The sequence below is a fragment of the Lonchura striata genome, chromosome 16, assembly GCF_050655825.1.
Source record: "Lonchura striata isolate lonStrDom1 chromosome 16, ASM5065582v1, whole genome shotgun sequence".
NCBI lineage: Eukaryota > Metazoa > Chordata > Aves > Passeriformes > Estrildidae > Lonchura > Lonchura striata.
Window position 1 is genome coordinate 1649354 of NC_140718.1, and position 16681 is coordinate 1666034.

Consider the following 16681-nt stretch of genomic DNA (forward strand, 5'->3'; position numbering starts at 1 on the left):
TCAGGTAGCATTGCTGGATTAGGCAGACCTGGCTGTAGTGCACCCATTGGCTCCATCTGTTTATTAACCTCCCGCAAGTCATGTAGCAAGCGATATTTCCCTGACTTTTTCTTTATCACAAAGATAGGGGTATTCCAAGGACTTGTAGACAATTGCAGATGCCCTTGTTGATATTGCTCAGTGACCAAGGCATGAGCACGTTGCAGACTTTCCCTTTTCAAAGGCCATTGCTTTACCCATATAGGCTCATCACTTTTCCAAATTATGGGAATTGGGAAAGTCCAAGCAATGGCTATTATCCCAAAGGGTGCTCATTTGTCAGGACAACCCCTAGCTGTGCCAAAATGTCTCGCCCAATTAGGCATTGCACTGTAGGTGGCAATTGAACAACAGAAAATATTGCCTTTATGACTTTACCATCTATTGAGACAGTAAGAGGTGGCGAGCGACTTGCAAGAGTTAAACCTCCAACTCCTGTTACTGCTGTAGCAGCTGGCTGTAAAGGCCAATGTGCAGGCCAACACTGTGGTGCAATAATACTTGAATCCGCCCCCGTATCCAGCAAACCTGTAAGCATGCATTTTTATCCCTTATACTCCAACAAAACCTCTTTTCTTGGCCTGTCATTCAGATCCAAAGTTAATAGAGTCAGGCCTCCTGTAGATCCAAATCCATCTCCCCCACGGCTCACAGCCTTCCGTGAGGATACAGCTTTAGTAACTTGCTCCAGAGGAACCAATTGAGCAATCCTTTGTCCTTTATTAATCCGAATAGGAGGAAATGGAGTATGAACCATAATCATGATTTCACCAGTATAGTCTGCATCAATGACACCAAGCAGCACAAATAATCCAAGCATAGAGGCCAACGATCTTCCCAATAACAAAGCTCCCATTGTCCTGCCCTCTATTATAATAGGTCCATTAACTCCAGTGGGGACCTTCTGCGGCTGTGGTGTCATTAAAGTCACTTCTACTGCGGCTGCCAAGTCCATCCCGAGGCTCTCTCTTGTGGCTGGACGCAAGGTGTCATTGTTGGACAAGCTGGAGCAGGTATTTGTGTCGCAGCGCGGCTGCTCTTGTTCCCGCTGTTTCAGGCGTTTCCCGGTCTCCTCTTACAGGCAGCAATGTTATGAGTATCCGATTTGCACTTAGGACACCATACTCCAGCAGCAGAGCATTCTCGCCGAACGTGTCCTGTCCCTCCACATCGGAAACATCTCATACGGCCACCGTAAAGACTTCCCTGGGTTGCTACTGACGCTTGGAGGGGTGCAAGAGCAGCTAACACCTGTGTCTGTGAAGCTTTTGCCTGCTCTTTTAAACCCTCCCCCAGCTTCTTAATAGCCTCAACTAAAAATGCCTGCTGCCCCGTTGGTATAGTAGCCATCCTCTCTAATGCATCTTCTATAGTCCAATTAGCTCCTAATGTGTTTAGCACACTCCTTGTAGAAGCATTACAATTTTGCAAAGCACACTGCTTCAACAATGATCCACGCATAAACTCAGGCACTCCACCTCTCTCTATTGCTGCCGCTGCCTTATCAATAAACGCTCCAAAAGTCTCATCCCTTCCTTGTTTAATTCCCATATACGCTGGCAAACCTCCTGGGTCTTTCACCTTATCTATAGCCCTTTGAGCTAGTCGCATTGCCTCTCGACACTTCTCAGGTCCTAGCATAGCTTGTGCCTCAGTGCAAAAATATGGTCCTAAGCCCATCAATTCATCTACAGTTACTCCATGAAGAGGATCTCCAGGCTGCCTTTGTATAGCTACAGCTTCATTAACCTCTGTCTGCCAGTGTGAACCAAACAAAAGCCTCTGATGCGGCAAGAAAATAAGCTTAGCAAGACTTCTACAATCTCCTGGTAGCAATATATTAGTACTCCAAACATAATCCAATATCTGCCTAGCTGGTTCACTAGTAACTCCAAATTGACTCACTGTAGCTCACAACTGTGACAACAACTTCCAATCTAACAGTGTAATCTGAGCTGTTAACCCTCCGCCTGCCTGCTGCTGAAAAATTACAGGACAAGCCAGTTCTGCTGCTAGTTCCAAAGCCTGCCCATCTCCTTTGTCCAGATCCTCTCTTGCCAGAGTCACCCAAACTTCCCTCCATTCCCTGGCCAGAGCCTCCGTGAGGTCATACTCTGTCCTAGGGATCGGCTTACTGACAGACAAACCTCGACAAACTGGCGATCTCTGTTCTGGGGGGGCTGGAGGAGCCGTGGGCTCACAACGCGACTCCGTTTCCGTGTCCTCAGGCACGGGTCGCAATGGAGGTAACTCCACTGTAGATACAGCAGGTGGCATGGAAACACCAGGCAACCAATCCTCCCCGCTATAACCTCTATTTTTCTCTAGTGCTGAAGTTCTCTGTGCAGCAGCTTTCTTTTCTGCCTGATGTTGTAATAATTCATTTTGAACTACCTTCCACCACTTTCCCAACTTTTTAGCTGTCTTATCATCAGCTAAAACTTCCTCCCACAGTTTATCCCCACTCAGACAACTCATGTACTGTATGAGGATTTACAAAGAGCCCCTTAGAATACCCATATGTTAATAACCCTGGCAGATCTTTTTGCAAATCAATGCCTTTAATCTGCCTTCTCTGCAAGAATGCAGTAAATAAATCATATGCTGCTTGCCTCTCCATACCTATATTGTCAGCGCTGTTGCAGCCCTCCGAGGTCGTCGGCAGCACATATCAGCCAGGCTTGCCTGTGCAGTCACCTGGGGCACGGTGCACTCTATTTCAATTCAGCACTTTTGCCGTCCTGGCTGCATCAGGACGCGAACCCTTTCTCATCACTCCACTGTGGCGCCTATCACGTCGATCAGGTCACCATTTTGTGGAATAAATGACAGGAGACAAGTCCATTCTATAATGTCAACAAGTCTCAGTTTATTCCAAGCACGCATGTACAGTTATACCCGTTATAATGAAGCTCATGCATATTGCAAAACTTAGGCTCATCACTGGTGTATTAAAAACAGGTCAACCTCACCTTTGGAGCTTTCTAAGCTTGCTTTGTTTTCCCTTACATTTCTCTTTTCGCTGACCATTCCACTCTTGGGAACCAGCTTACCCAAGGACATAAGATATTATTGCTACATCTGCTATTGCTGCACTACGCAATTTTCAACTACTGCTTCACTAACTGCATGGAGTCATGTCCTTTCGCATTAAGCCATTCCTCCACAAAACTCTCCACATCACTCTAACACATCTGTGACATCATAGTGCACTGTGAGGTCACAAAGCTTTTTATGATGTCACAGTGACATCTCTGTGACATCAAACATCTCTCTGTGAAGTCACACAGACACCTCTGTGATGTCATACAACCTCCTGTGATGTCACATAGATATCTCTGTGATGTCACACTGACATCTCTGTGATATCACATTGACCTTGTGAGGTCACACAGCCCTCTGTGATGTCAAACGGATCACAGATAGCTGTGTGATGTCACAGAGTTGTGACTATGATATCACAGGAAGTTCTGTGACATCACAGAGATGTCTGTGCGACATCACTAAAAGCCCTGTGACCTCACAGAAATGCCAATGCGACATCACAATAAGCTGTGTGACATCACAGAGATGTCCATGTGATACCACTGTGAGCTGTGTGATGTCACAGATGTGTCAGCGTGGCATCAGAGAGATGTCATTGTGACATCAAAGGAGGATCTGTGCAATCACAGAGGAGTCAGTGTGACATCGAAGAGAATTGTGTGACATCAAAGTGATGTCAGTCTGGCATCACAGAGAGCTGTGTGACGTTATGGAGGTGTCAGTGTGACATGACAGAGAAGTCAGTGTGATATCACAGAGAGCTCTGTGACATCACAGATATTGGTGCAACATCACAGGGATGTCCATGTGACATCTCAGAGAGCTGTGTGACATCACAGAGATGTCAGTGTGGCATCTCAAAAAGATGTGTGACCTCACAGGGTCACTGTGACATCACAGAGGTGTCAGAGTGACATCACATAGATGTCATTGTGACATCACAAAAAGATCTGTGACCTCAGAGGGTCTGTGCGACATCACAGCCATCTAAGTGTGACGTCACAGAGGTGTCAGTGTGACATCATAGTGATGTCATTGTGGCATCAGAGGAGGTTGTGTGACATCACAAAGATGTCCATGTGACATCATAGACAACTGTGTGACCTGACAAGGTCAATGTGACATCACAGAGATGTCAGTGTGACGTCACTGAGGTAGCTCTGTGACATCACAGGAAGTTCTGTGACATCACAGAGATGTCTGTGTCACATCACTAAAAGACCTGTGACCTCACAGAAATGTCAATGTGACATCACAAAGAGCTGTGTGACATCACAGAGATGTCCATGTGATATCAGTGTGATCTGTGTGACGTCACAGATGTGTCAGTGTGGCATCAGAGAGATGTCATTGTAACATCAAAGGAGGATCTGTGCAATCACAGAGGAGTCAGTGTGACATCAAAGAGAATTGTGTGACATCACAGTGATGTCAGTGTGGCATCACAGAGAGCTGTGTGATGTCACAGAGATATCTTTGTGACATCAGAAAAAGCTGTGTGACTTCGAAGGGTCTCTGTAACATCACAGAGATGTCATTGTGACAACACAAAAAGATTTGTGACCTCAGATGGTCTGTGCGACATCACAGCCATCTAAGTGTGATGTCACAGAGGTGTCAGTGTGACATCATAGAGATGTCATTGTGATGTCAGAGGAGGTTTTGTGACATCACAGAGATGTCCGAGTGACATCATAGACAGCTGTGTGACCTCACAAAGTCAATGTGACATCACAGAGATGTTAGTGCGACATCACGATTGTTGCTTCTCTTTCGACCGCCACTTTGCTCTCGGGGGTCACTTGCTGCTGTCCCCTGGCCCTCCCTGGCCCCCCAGGACCCTCCGGCTAGCTGTCCCTTTCCGGGGCCGGGATTTTCCGCGGTCCCACTGCCCTGGGCTTACCAGGCAGCGTCTGGGTTAGCACGGTCTGAGCTGTGGCGTTGCCTCAGTCACCGCTAGGATTCGAGATAAAGAGACCAAGAGAGACCAATGGTATGGTTGTCCAGGGAGATTTTATTGCCTGAAGCATTGCAGGGACCAAAGGCCTTGGGCTATTGCCCAGATACAGTTTTATACAGCAAAATTAAGTGATAAGGTCTTAAACAATAGAGACAGTGTTCAGCTAAGGCACATCAGAACCACCCCAGGGGTCAGGTCCAATAGGAACTGCTCAGGGGTGGGCAGAAGGGGGTCTACAGAGGAATGCTGAAGCGGGATTTTCTCGAAATAGTGGAGCATACATAAATGTATCTTTTACCTCAGTTTACCATTCCCAAGGCCTTTCTAAAACAATGGGGCATACATGAATGTATCCTTTTCCTCAGTTTACCATTCCCAAGGCCTTTCTAAAACCTTCCTCCACGCTACCATGCCAGCATGACAACCGCAGGGGGAAGGTGCGCTGTGGCAGAGCAGAGACTGCCTGGCCGCCCAGCACTGTGCTTTTGCTTAATAATGCTTGCTTAATAAATTCATGTTAATTGATTTATCTATGATTAGCATCCCCAATTGAATTTGTCCATAACACGCCTGACTAGAGAAATGAAAAAAAAATAAAGTTGGTATATTATCCAACACACAAGTGCAGTGCAAGCCCCCGGCTGCTGAGTCTCAGGAGAAGGCTGAGGGAAATGCACCCACTACATCCCCTCTGCCACTCCCTCGGCATCTGGTGCTGAAGTTTGGATGCCTGCAGGGGTTGCTTGTCTCCTCTGGGTGTATTCTTCCTCCCCTCTGGGAGGGCCTTAATGGAAATTAGTTCCATTTCTCCTGCAGACCAGAGTGGCAGGGAGTCCCTGCAGGCTGGTGATACTCTAATACAAGGAAATGGGTGTGCATACAAACCAGGCTGTGAAAAGGCAGTGTCCATAAGGGAGCCAGAGGAGCCCTGCATCTTTATTTGAATAAAGGGAGAGAGTCCATGGGGACATCTGCTGCTGGGGTTTTCTCTCTCAAAGTTTTGGAGGACACAGCCCCCTTTTAAACTCCTGGCCACATGCTGCCCCCTTCCTTTCCCCACTGGCTGGGGTACCAGGCCAGGAGACTGCAGGGACCTTTGTACCCTCTTTTCCTTTTGCAAGGTATTAGTTCTGGTCTCCATCCAAACTGTAATAGATAGATAATGAGATTATTTGCTCTTGCAATTAAGGGATGAATATTGTGTGAATCTTAAGAGAAGCTTTATTGATGTAGAGTTATGTTATTGTGATTTGTTGTTTAGATGTTCTCTGTTCTCCCCACATTCCCCTTTCCGCCCCCCCCCCCCCCCACTCCACTCCCTACTGTTCCCATCAGACAGCCTGGGCTGTACAGGACAGGTAGAAAGAAGGTGTGTGTAGTATTCACATATCCTTTGAACAGTGAGAGACACAGACTTTCCCAAGAAAATCCTGGGGAAGGCTGTGAGCAAGCTCAGAGAAAGAAGAAAACCAATTATCTTCATTTGCTGCATCTGTTGTTTGGCACATGTGGAATGTATTATGGAGATTGTTTAGCAAAGAGGGATTTCTTCCTTGGACTCTGGTGATGGTGTTTTGATTTCATTTGACCAACTGGAGCCACTCTGTGTTGGACTGTCTCTAAAGGTCACGGGTTTTTCTTCAGTACAGCAGTAGTATAGTTTCTAGTATCGTGTAATATAGGACAGCTTAATAAAGCTTTTGCTCAGCCTTCTGCAAACATGGAGTCAATGCACGTCATTCCCTGCAGTGGGGGCCCACCACAATAGGTGTTGACATATACCCCTTGCATGGGAGAGTTAGGAATGGAACAGCTTGTTGCTGTGGGGACACAGCATGACAACACCTGACCTTCAAATGCAGCTACAATAAATAAATCCCACCAATAAAGGGCAAAGAAGGGTTGACTGACAGACTTTGGGAGGGGCCAGGGGTGGCTGATGCACCCTCCAGGAGTGTGAAAGGTGAAGCATCAATCTTGAAGATGAGGCAGCCACCTGGCAGGCAGCCATGGGACAGGGGGCCTTCCCAGGCCTGTTCTTCCTTATTAGTCCTTCTCTTATGTTTTTGTAAATGTTTAATAAATGTTTTCAAAATTTTTATGTGCACTGTTGTTTCTCACAAAACCCAGTCCTAAGGTGGGATGGTCGTGTTACTCCTGACAGGAATGGGCTCCCTGCAGTTTGAGCTGTTCTGCAGCCTGTGCTTTTCTGTACCCTGCTTTGCTCTTCAGGTGGCAGATGCCTTGGGCAGGTCACTCCAGACACACGAGAGTGCCAGGGTAGGCCCAATCCCTAAAGCTCTCACAGAGCTGTGCTTGACTCCAAATTAGGTAAGCATAGAATGGACTTTAAAGACTGTAGCACATCTGCAGTTTCAAAGGATAGTAAAGCCAATGCTGCACTCTGAGAAGTAAGTCCACAATCGGAGTTGTTGATGTCATTTAACTAATTTGCAGCTCATTGTGGTCATGATGATGATAGTACCATAGAGCATTTACTTTTGTTTTTCATCCCCCAAATAAAATGGTGCCATTCGGCTTCTGGAGAAAAGAACTCTCAAAGGTGCAGTTTGGCAGTCATGGAGGCAGAGGTTGAGGAGAAACAGATATGCCCTTGGTGGGATGCTCTGGTGGGCTCCAGCATTTAAACAAGCTACTTGGATACATAGACTCGGACATTTTCAATGCTAAATGGCTGCATTAAATGGTTTTCCAGGCCTTATGCTGGCCAGAAAGCTTTTAAAGCCCATGGGAGTTTAGCCTCCATGAGAAGGGCAGCATCAATTCCTGTGCCAGGTGAGACATAGCATTCAAAAGCTCAGCTTGTGTCTAGAGAAGCCACCAGCCTAATGTAGGCAAGGCCAGAAAGCTTCTCCAGTCCTGCTGAGTGGCTGTGGCAGAGCTGTTGTGTTTTACAGCAGCTCCATGGCAGAGCAGCAGCTGCAGGAGAGGGCTCAGGACAGGTTTGGGGGGAGTGGGGCAGCAGGAAGCTGAGCAAAGCCCCTGCTCTGTGACTGAGGCACTTTGTGCAGAAGCAAACAAAGATGGTGACTTGAAGAGATTCCTGCTGTGCTCAAAGTTTGCCTCTGAAGACTGAGAGTTGAGCTTGTTAGGAATCCCAAAAAACATCAGGTAAAAGCTTTTAGGTTAGTTGTGATCAGGCACAAGTGTCCAGTGGGAAAAGAGCCTCTGAAGCAGGCTGTGAGTCATAGGGTGTTTTAGTTTCAAGAAGAGCATAGATTAGCAATTAAACACAATTTTAATTTTTATTCGAGAAGTGTAAAAATATTCCAAGTTTTTCTGAATTCTAAAACTACATTGAAAAATATAGAACTGCTGTGGGAATAAGAACAAAATATTTGGAGAATTTTCTATGAAAAATATTCCTAAATTTTGCAAAATGAAAACTAAACACAGTAGCTGCTGGTCTCAGTAGCCCGAAGCCCAGCTGCTGCCTGCTCAGCACTGGCTGTGCCCAGACAAGCAGCTCCGCCAGTGCTGGTGGTAGCAGCCAGGGACCAGAGCTGAAGCCCAAAGATGCTGCTGGAGTCAGGCCCTACCCTGGCAGGAGGGCTGCACCTCCTGCCCTGGCTGGACACCAGGGCCAGCACCTTTGGGGACTGAGGGCTCTGTTATGGGTGGTGGCAGCATGTCCCCAGCAGTAAGTGGGTAATGCAGCTCTGGAAGGGCTGTTGGAAACTGGCTTGGGGACGGCTGATGACAGGCACAGGTCTCCGTGGCTGAAGTCCTTGTCTGGTCTTGTGAAGCTGCAGAGGCGCTGCTGTGGAGAGAGCAGTGGCTGAGGCCCCAGCTGCCAGTGGCACACAGGGACCCTCGTGCACAGCAGGGCCCAGAGCTGGCAGGGCTCCCCAGCACGGCTGGAGCGGCTGGCACACCTTGGCCCAGCTGCACAGCTGCCCCTCGAGGCCCCGGCAAGCAGGGGACGGCTCTGGGCAGGCTCCCTGGCCAGGAGCAGCCCCCGAGTGCCTCTGCCTTTCAGAAGCCATCTCGTCCCCGCTCTTTCTCCTGCCCACCTTGCTGTGCCCCTGGGGCTGCTCCTGGCCAGGCAGCCTCAGGGGGAGCCAGCACTGGCTGCAGCCCCAGCGGCCCCCCAGGACAAGGCCCAGCAATGAAGAGGCCAAGGAAAGCACTGGGCAGCAGCAGAACCCTCAGCAGAGTGCTTTGGACAGCCATGGACTGGCCACAACTCCACTGCAGCCTGACTGGAAATGTTTCCCATCTACATTAGACTTTTAAAAGAAACTGTCTGAGGGAGAGATGATGAAAACACTCACCGTTTTCTCTTCCAGTAACACCAGATTCCAACACAGGGCAATATGAAGATAAGCTCCAGAAACAGCAGACCTGCAATTAACTGTAGCACACAGTGTGTTTCCCAACAGCAACCACTTCTGAGGCTGTTCTGGGCATCGGGAACAGGTGTTGTGGGGCCGGCTGCATCTGTGGGAGCAATGGGGAGCGTGAGCCCGCGCTGTGCTGCACTGCTGAGCTGGCAGCACGGTGGATACGGCCAGGACGTTCTCTGTTTGCCCAGAGCTGGGGCCTGCAGGCACCTTGCCGCCCCTTGGCACAGGCTGTGCCTCCCAACACAGCCCAGCAGGCCGGGAGGAGAGCCCGGGGCCAGTGCAGCTGCTTGGGCCGTGGCTGCTTGGAGGGACAGGGGCCAAACCCATCCCTGAGCAGCCCCTGCCAGCCCTGGCCCTCCCTGCCCTGGGACAGCTCCCCCAGCCCCAGGGGACAGAGCCAGGCCCTGTCAGGAGCCAGTGCAGCCCCTGCCCAGCCGGGAGCCAGGGCTGGCTCTGGCCCTGGGCTGGCAGCAGGGCTCCCGCTCGGGGCTGCTCCTGTGCCTGGGGCCTCTGGGCACTCAGGGCGGCTGCGGGAGCAGCTGCAGCGGGAGGGACGTTGGTGCAGAGTCCCGATTCCCCGGGGCTGCCAACGAGCTCCAGAGGCCTGGAAGCCCAGGAGCCTCCAGCTTTGGCTGCTGCCGGGCCGTGCAAGGGCAGGGCCTGGGGGAAGAGCTGCTGCCACACAGCCCCGCCGAGGGCTGAGCCCGGCTGAGCCCGGCACAGCAATCACCTCCTGTGCCTGTGCCCGTGCCTGGCATCGCCTTCCTTCCTGCAGCAGAGGTTGGCACTGAGCCACTGCTTCCTCCGGAATGTGCCTCCTTCTGCAGAGACGTTTGGTCCATTACTTTGGAACGGAAGAGAGACAGCTGGATCAGATGAGACTACCCACCATTAATGGAAGTGGCATCTTCAGGGGGCAATGCTTTTCACAGTTGTGGTTAAGGATCAGAAAAACATCTGGGAGTTGGCACTGGGCCAGGGCCCTCCCTCCTTCAAGCATCTGCCAGGCCTGAGCAGAAGTCATAAGGGGATGGCCCAGGGAGAGAGCACACACGTGCGTGATTCTGTCCTGGCACCTGCAGCTATGCCCCCCTGGACGAGCTTTGGGCTCTGAGCTGGCAGCTCTCACAGGGGGAAAGGCCTTGACCTACCCTCAGCATCTCCCAGAGGCTCAATCCTGAACGTGGGTTGCGAAGCCAGATCACTTTCACTAGCAGGGTTATCTGCAAAGAAAGGCAGGACAGAACATCTCCTGTGGCAATGTAGGAGATCCTCAGGCTGCACCCAAGGCTCAGCCCCAGGACACAGCCCTGGGCTTGGCCCCTTCCCTCTCTGCTCTTCTCTGTGGCTGCACAGAGGACACGGAAGGACAATCTGGCATTGCACACAGGAAGAAAACTGACAGCTAAATGCTCCTTCCTCCCACTGACAGTGATCCTGTGGGATCACTCAGGGTTTGAGAAGGGAGCAGTGCAGGGTTTCTTAATGTCAACAACCTTCAGGCTCTTAAGGGAATGGCACATGATTGAGCTCTTGCAACATGGGCATTGATTGTTCTTTCAGGAACAGGGACATTGAGAACTTGTCTCCAAAATTCTCTAAGGATTTCAAACTGTCTTGTGCTAGGCCTCCCAGATAAGCCATGTCATGATCCCAATCTAGACAGAAACACAGGTCAGAAGCATTTCCATGGTGTTCCGGGGTCTCCCTCTGCCTTTGGGAAATGGGCACTGCAAGGGGTCAGGTTAAGCAGTGGGTGCCAGATGTGAATGGCCACGGCCAAAGCTGCACAGGGGCCTGGAGAGCCCTGCACTGGCTCCTGGTCACTCTCCACCCTCTTTGCAGGCCCTGTGCTACATCCCTGGAGGGGTTGCTGAACCTGCCCAGGGCCCATGGTGGTTCTCTGACTCACACAGAGGAAACCCTCGCTAATTTCCTGAGGAAATGTGCAACAGGCAGTGCCACAACTATTCCTTCTTGCCTATGTCTGCTTGGTCAGCTCAGACCGGCCAAGGAACAGTCAGACCATCTCACACAGGTCAGGCCCTTGGAGAAGAGCTTCTGCCACACAGCCTCACTAAGGGCTGGGGCCAGCACAGCAATTACCTCCTGTGCCTGTGCCCATGCCTGGAATTGCCTCCCTTCCTTCAGGAAATGCTGCCTTCCATAGAGCGTCTCTGTCCATCCCTTGAGAAAGGAAGAGGCACAGGTGAATCAGATGGAAGCATTACACATCAGGGGGGTGGAAACTTCAGGAGGCAATCCTTGTCAAAGACAGGCATAAGGATGAGGAAAAGGCCCAGGCTCTTGGGGCTGGGACAGGGCTCTCTCTTTTCCAAACCGCCACCCCTCCTGATCTTCTGGGGACTGGGAAATTGCAGGGGACATCAGGGTGTGCATGGCCCTTAGCGATATTTGGGCTCCCTGTCAGCTGGTGCCAAATGCCTTCCTGCAGAGGCTGGGGAGAAGCTGCAGCTAGGCCAGCCTGGAAAACAGCCCTGCAGGCTGCCATGGATCCCTTCCCACTGTGCTGGGCACGGCCTGTGCAGATGTGCAGGGGAAGGCCCCGGCTTCTGAGTCCCAGGTGATGGCCTAGGAAATGCACCCACCTTGTCCTGCCCGCATTATTTCCTTTAGAATTTGCTGCATGTTTTCGGATGTCTCATGGGGTTTTTTGCATCCTGTAGCTTTGTTCTTTCCTTTTGGAGGACCTTAGAGGAAATTAATTCCATTTCCCAGGAACAGATGCCACAAAACCAGTGCTCAGCCTGTGGGATCAGCAGGGACACACTACTCACCCCTGCGATGGGAGCTGGGCTTGCGAGCAACATCCACCAAAGGACCCGGGAAAGTCCTCTCTGCAGCCACACCTGTAACTCAACAGCCACAAAAGCTTCTGCCATCTCTGCACATCAGCATGAGCAGCACTGAGCTGCAGGAGCGGTGAGAGGATGGCCCAGGGCAAGGGCACACATGTGCGTGATTCTGTCCTGGCACCTGCAGTGATGCCCCCCTGGCCGAGCTTTGGGCTCTGAGCTGGCAGCTCTCACAGGGGAAAAGATCTTGACCTACCCTCAGCATCTCCCAGAGGCTCAATCCTGAACGTGGGTTGGGAAGCCAGATCACTTTTGCTAGCAGGTTCAGCTGCAAAGAAAGGCAGGATAGAACATCTCCTGTGGCAATGTAGGAGATCCTCAGGCTGCACCCAAGGCTCAGCCCCAGGACACAGCCCTGGGCTCAGCCTCTTCCCTCTCTGCTTTTCTCTGTGGCTGCACAGAGCACACGAAAGGACACACTGGCATTGCACACAGAGAGAAAACTGACAGCTAAATGCTCCTTCCTCCCACTGACAGTGATCCTGTGGGATCACTCAGGGCTCTAGAAGGGAGCAGGCAAATTTTTCTGAATCCATCTAACTTCAGATGGTCTTAAGTGAAAGGGCAAATGTATGAGCTCTTGCCACCTTGTCACTGCCTATTCTGATAGGAAAGGAACAGGGAGAACTTGCCTCTAGCATTCTTCAACATTTTCAAGCCTTCATCCAGCAGGGCATCCAGATAATGCAATTTACGATCCCACTCTAGAAGGGAGCAAAGATCAGAACCGTTTCCATGGTGTACTGGGATCCCCTTTTGCCTCAGGGAAGAGGCTCTCCAAGGGGGTTGGGGAAGGTCGTGGGAGCCTGATGTGAATGGATAAGGCTGATGCTGCACAGGGGCCTGGGGAGCTCTGGGCTGGCTCCTGGTCAATCCCCATCCACTTTCCAGGCCCTGTGCAACATTCCTGGAGAGGAAACTAGAGCAGCACGGCGTCCATGGGGATTCTCTCACTTGCACAAAGGAAACTCTCTTCAATCCATTGGGAAAACTGCAGCAGGCAGTGCTGCAAATATCCCTTCCTAACTCCCTCCCTCTCTCCTGTCCTACCAACTGCCCATAGTCCCTCTGTGGAACAGCTCCTCTGCCACAACGGGAGATGGCAGAGCTTTTACAGGACACCCTGGAGCCTTGCTCTCCCCCTCTACCCTTTCCCCACCATGGGCACCCTGTGCAGTCACTCCCAGGTCTCAGGACGTGTCTCCCACGGAGGGACCTCAGCAGGACTGCTCAGTACCCGAGTGCCCTGAGCATAATAATTCCTCTGGGCTGTGCCGGCCCTGTCCGGGCTGTGCACGCACTGCCAAGCAGCAGAGAGGGCAGCTCAAGCCTCAGCAGGGCGCAGGCCCAGAGGCACAGCAATTACCTCCTGTGACTGTGCCTGGCAGCACCTCCCTTCCTGAAGCAGAGGCTGCCAATGAGCCACTGCTTCCTTTGGGAAATGCCGCCATCAGACCAGCTTCTACATCCACTTCTGGAGAAAAGAAAAGACACAGGCGGGGCTGTTCCACATAGTGGAGTTGGCATCTTCAGGAGGCAATGCTTGTCAAAGGCAAGCATGGTTAAGGATCAGGAAATCCCTATAAAATTTCTGGGTAGGCTATGAGCCACTCACTCCTCCAAACCACCACCTCTCCTAATCTGCCTTGAGACTGGGAAATTGCAGAGGATCTCAGGGTGGGCATGGCCCGTGGCGAAGTTGGGGCTCCCTGTCAGCTGGTGCCAAATGCCTTCCTGCAGAGGCTGGGGAGAAGCTGCAGCCAGGCCAGCCTGGGAAACAGCCCTGCAGGGCATGAGAGCAGCAGCAGGGCATGGAGGCTGCCATGGATCCCTTCCCACTGTGCCAGGCACGACCTGTGCAGATGTGCAGGGGAAGCCCCCGGCTGCTGCGTCCCAGGGGATGGCCTAGGAAATGCACCCACCTTGTCCTGCCTGCAGCATTTCCTTCAGCATTTGCCTCATGTTTTTGGATGTCTCATGGGGTTTCTTGTGTCCTGTAGCTTTGTTCTTTCCTGTTGGAGGACCTTAGACCAAAACAATCCCATTTCTCAGGAATGGATTCCACAAAACCAGTGCTCAGCCTGTGGGATCAGCAGGGACACACTACTCACCCCTGCGATTGGAGCTGGGCTTGTGGGCAGTAACCAGCAAAGGAGCTGGAGAAGTCTTCCCTGCAGCCACACCTGTAACTCAACAGCCACAAAAGCTTCTGCCAGCTCTGCAGATCTGCACGGGCAGCACTGAGCCACAGGAGTGGTGAGGGGATGGCCCAGGGCCAGGGCACACATGTGCGTGATTCTGTCCTGGCACCTGCAGCGATGCCCCCCTGGCCGAGCTTTGGGCTCTGAGCTGGCAGCTCTCACAGGGGAAAGGCCTTGACCTACCCTCAGCATCTCCCAGAGACTCAGTAATGGGTATGGGTGGGGAAGCTGAAGCACCTTCACCAACAGGTTCAGCTGCAAAGAAAGGCAGGACAGAACATCTCCCGTGGCAATGTCGGAGATCCTCAGGCTGCACCCAAGGCTCAGCCCCGGGGCACAGCCCTGGGCTCAGCCCCTTCCCTCTCTGCTCTTCTCTGTGGCTGCACAGAGCACACGGAAGGACACACTGGCATTGCACACAGGGGAGGAAGATGAACATCTAAATGCTCCTTCCTCCCACTGACAGTGATTCTGTGGGATCACTCAGGGCTCCAGAAGGGGAGCAGGGAAAAGTTTTCAGCATTCTTCAACCCTTAACAAAAATGGCACGTGTGAGTTCTTGCCACATTGATACTGATTATGCTGTCAGGAAAAAGGGAAATGCAGAACTTGCCTTCAGCATTTTCCAAGATCTTTAACGTGTCATTCACCAGCACATACAAATCATTCAAGTCGCGATCCAAATCTAGAGGGAAGCAGAGACCAGACCCATTTCCATTGTGCTGGGATCCCCTTTTGCCTCAGGGAACTGGGCACTTCCAGAGGATCAATAAGGCTGTGCAAGCCAGGTGGCAATGGGCAAGGCCAAAGATACACAGGGGCCTGGGGAGCTCTGGGCTGGCTCCTGGTCACTCTCCACCCTCTTTCCTTGTCCTGTGTAACATCCCTGGAGAGGAAAATGGGGCTGCCCAGGGCCCATGGGGGCTCTCTCCCTCCCACAGTGGAAACCCTCCCTAAATCCCACAGGAAAACCATCCCCAGTGCTTCCTGGGAGCAGGGAGCGCTGTCCCGGGAAAGGGGAGCCAGGCTGCCGGCTCACCTGCTCCCCGCGCTTGCAGCGGAGCAGCCTGGGCAGCCCTGGCAGGCAGGGCCACGGCCAGGAGGAGCAGGAGGAGGAGGCGCAGAGCAAGGGCCATGGTGCCTTGCCCTGTGCCAGTCCCGCCGCTCTCACTGTCACCACTGTCCTGACACCGCTGTCCCAATGTCAGCACCACTGCTGCCACCGCCGCTGCTGCCGCAGCAGTTGTGCTCCAGGACTGCCTGCTCGGGCCTTGTGGTGCTGTGCAGCCACGGGGCTCTGGGACCTCTGTGACCTCAGAGCCTGCTGTGACCTCAGCCTGCTGTGACTCCAGAGCCCACTGTGACCTCAGCCTGCTGTGACCCAGAGCCCTCTGTGACCTCATGCTCTTAGCTGTACCCCCAGAGTGTACTCCCTTCTGTACAAATGGACTGCCCTGACTGTAAAGGTTTTGCTTCATCCAAGGGCCATTGCTCAGAAAAACCTTCAGGGACACAGGGTTTTGTTTGGGTGGAGGCAGCATCTGCAGAGCAACAAGCTGGTAATGCAGCTGTGACAGGGACATCAGGCATGGGCATGGAGATGGGAAGTGAGGGCAGATGTGTCCCTGACTGAGTTGTTTGGCCATTCTTGGAGTTCTTTGCCCCATTCAGAGGAGCAGCTGCTGGGAGAAGAGCTAGCCAAGGCCCCAGTTGCAGCTGGGACACTGTCCTGGGGCGACTTTGTGATGTTTGTATCCCCATTTGTCAGTTCAGCCCAGAAATAAGTTTTGCACCTTTAGGACTGGTTCCAAAAGTGAAGGGGCGGAGGGCGAGAAGAAGCGCAGAGTTTGTTGTCAGAAACTGCACTTGCTTCCCCACATCCTTCTCCTGGACTCTGCTGTCAGCGGACAGACAAGACAGCAGGATAGAGCTCTCCTTTGCTTTTTAGTTAGTATTTAGCTAGCTGAGGACGGGAATTTCTCTGGACTGTGGTTTTCCTTTTTTCGTGAACTGTTTCAACCTGCTCTGGACTGAGCACCCAGAAGAGCCCCAGCAGCTCACACCTGTGGCCCACCAGGCTGGGCCGGGGCTGCGGTATTTCCAGGGCCAGAGGGACTGGTATCAAGAGGTTTTATATTTTATCTTTTTTTAATTTTTTTTTTTTTCTGACAGTGAATACTTTTCCTGTTAAAT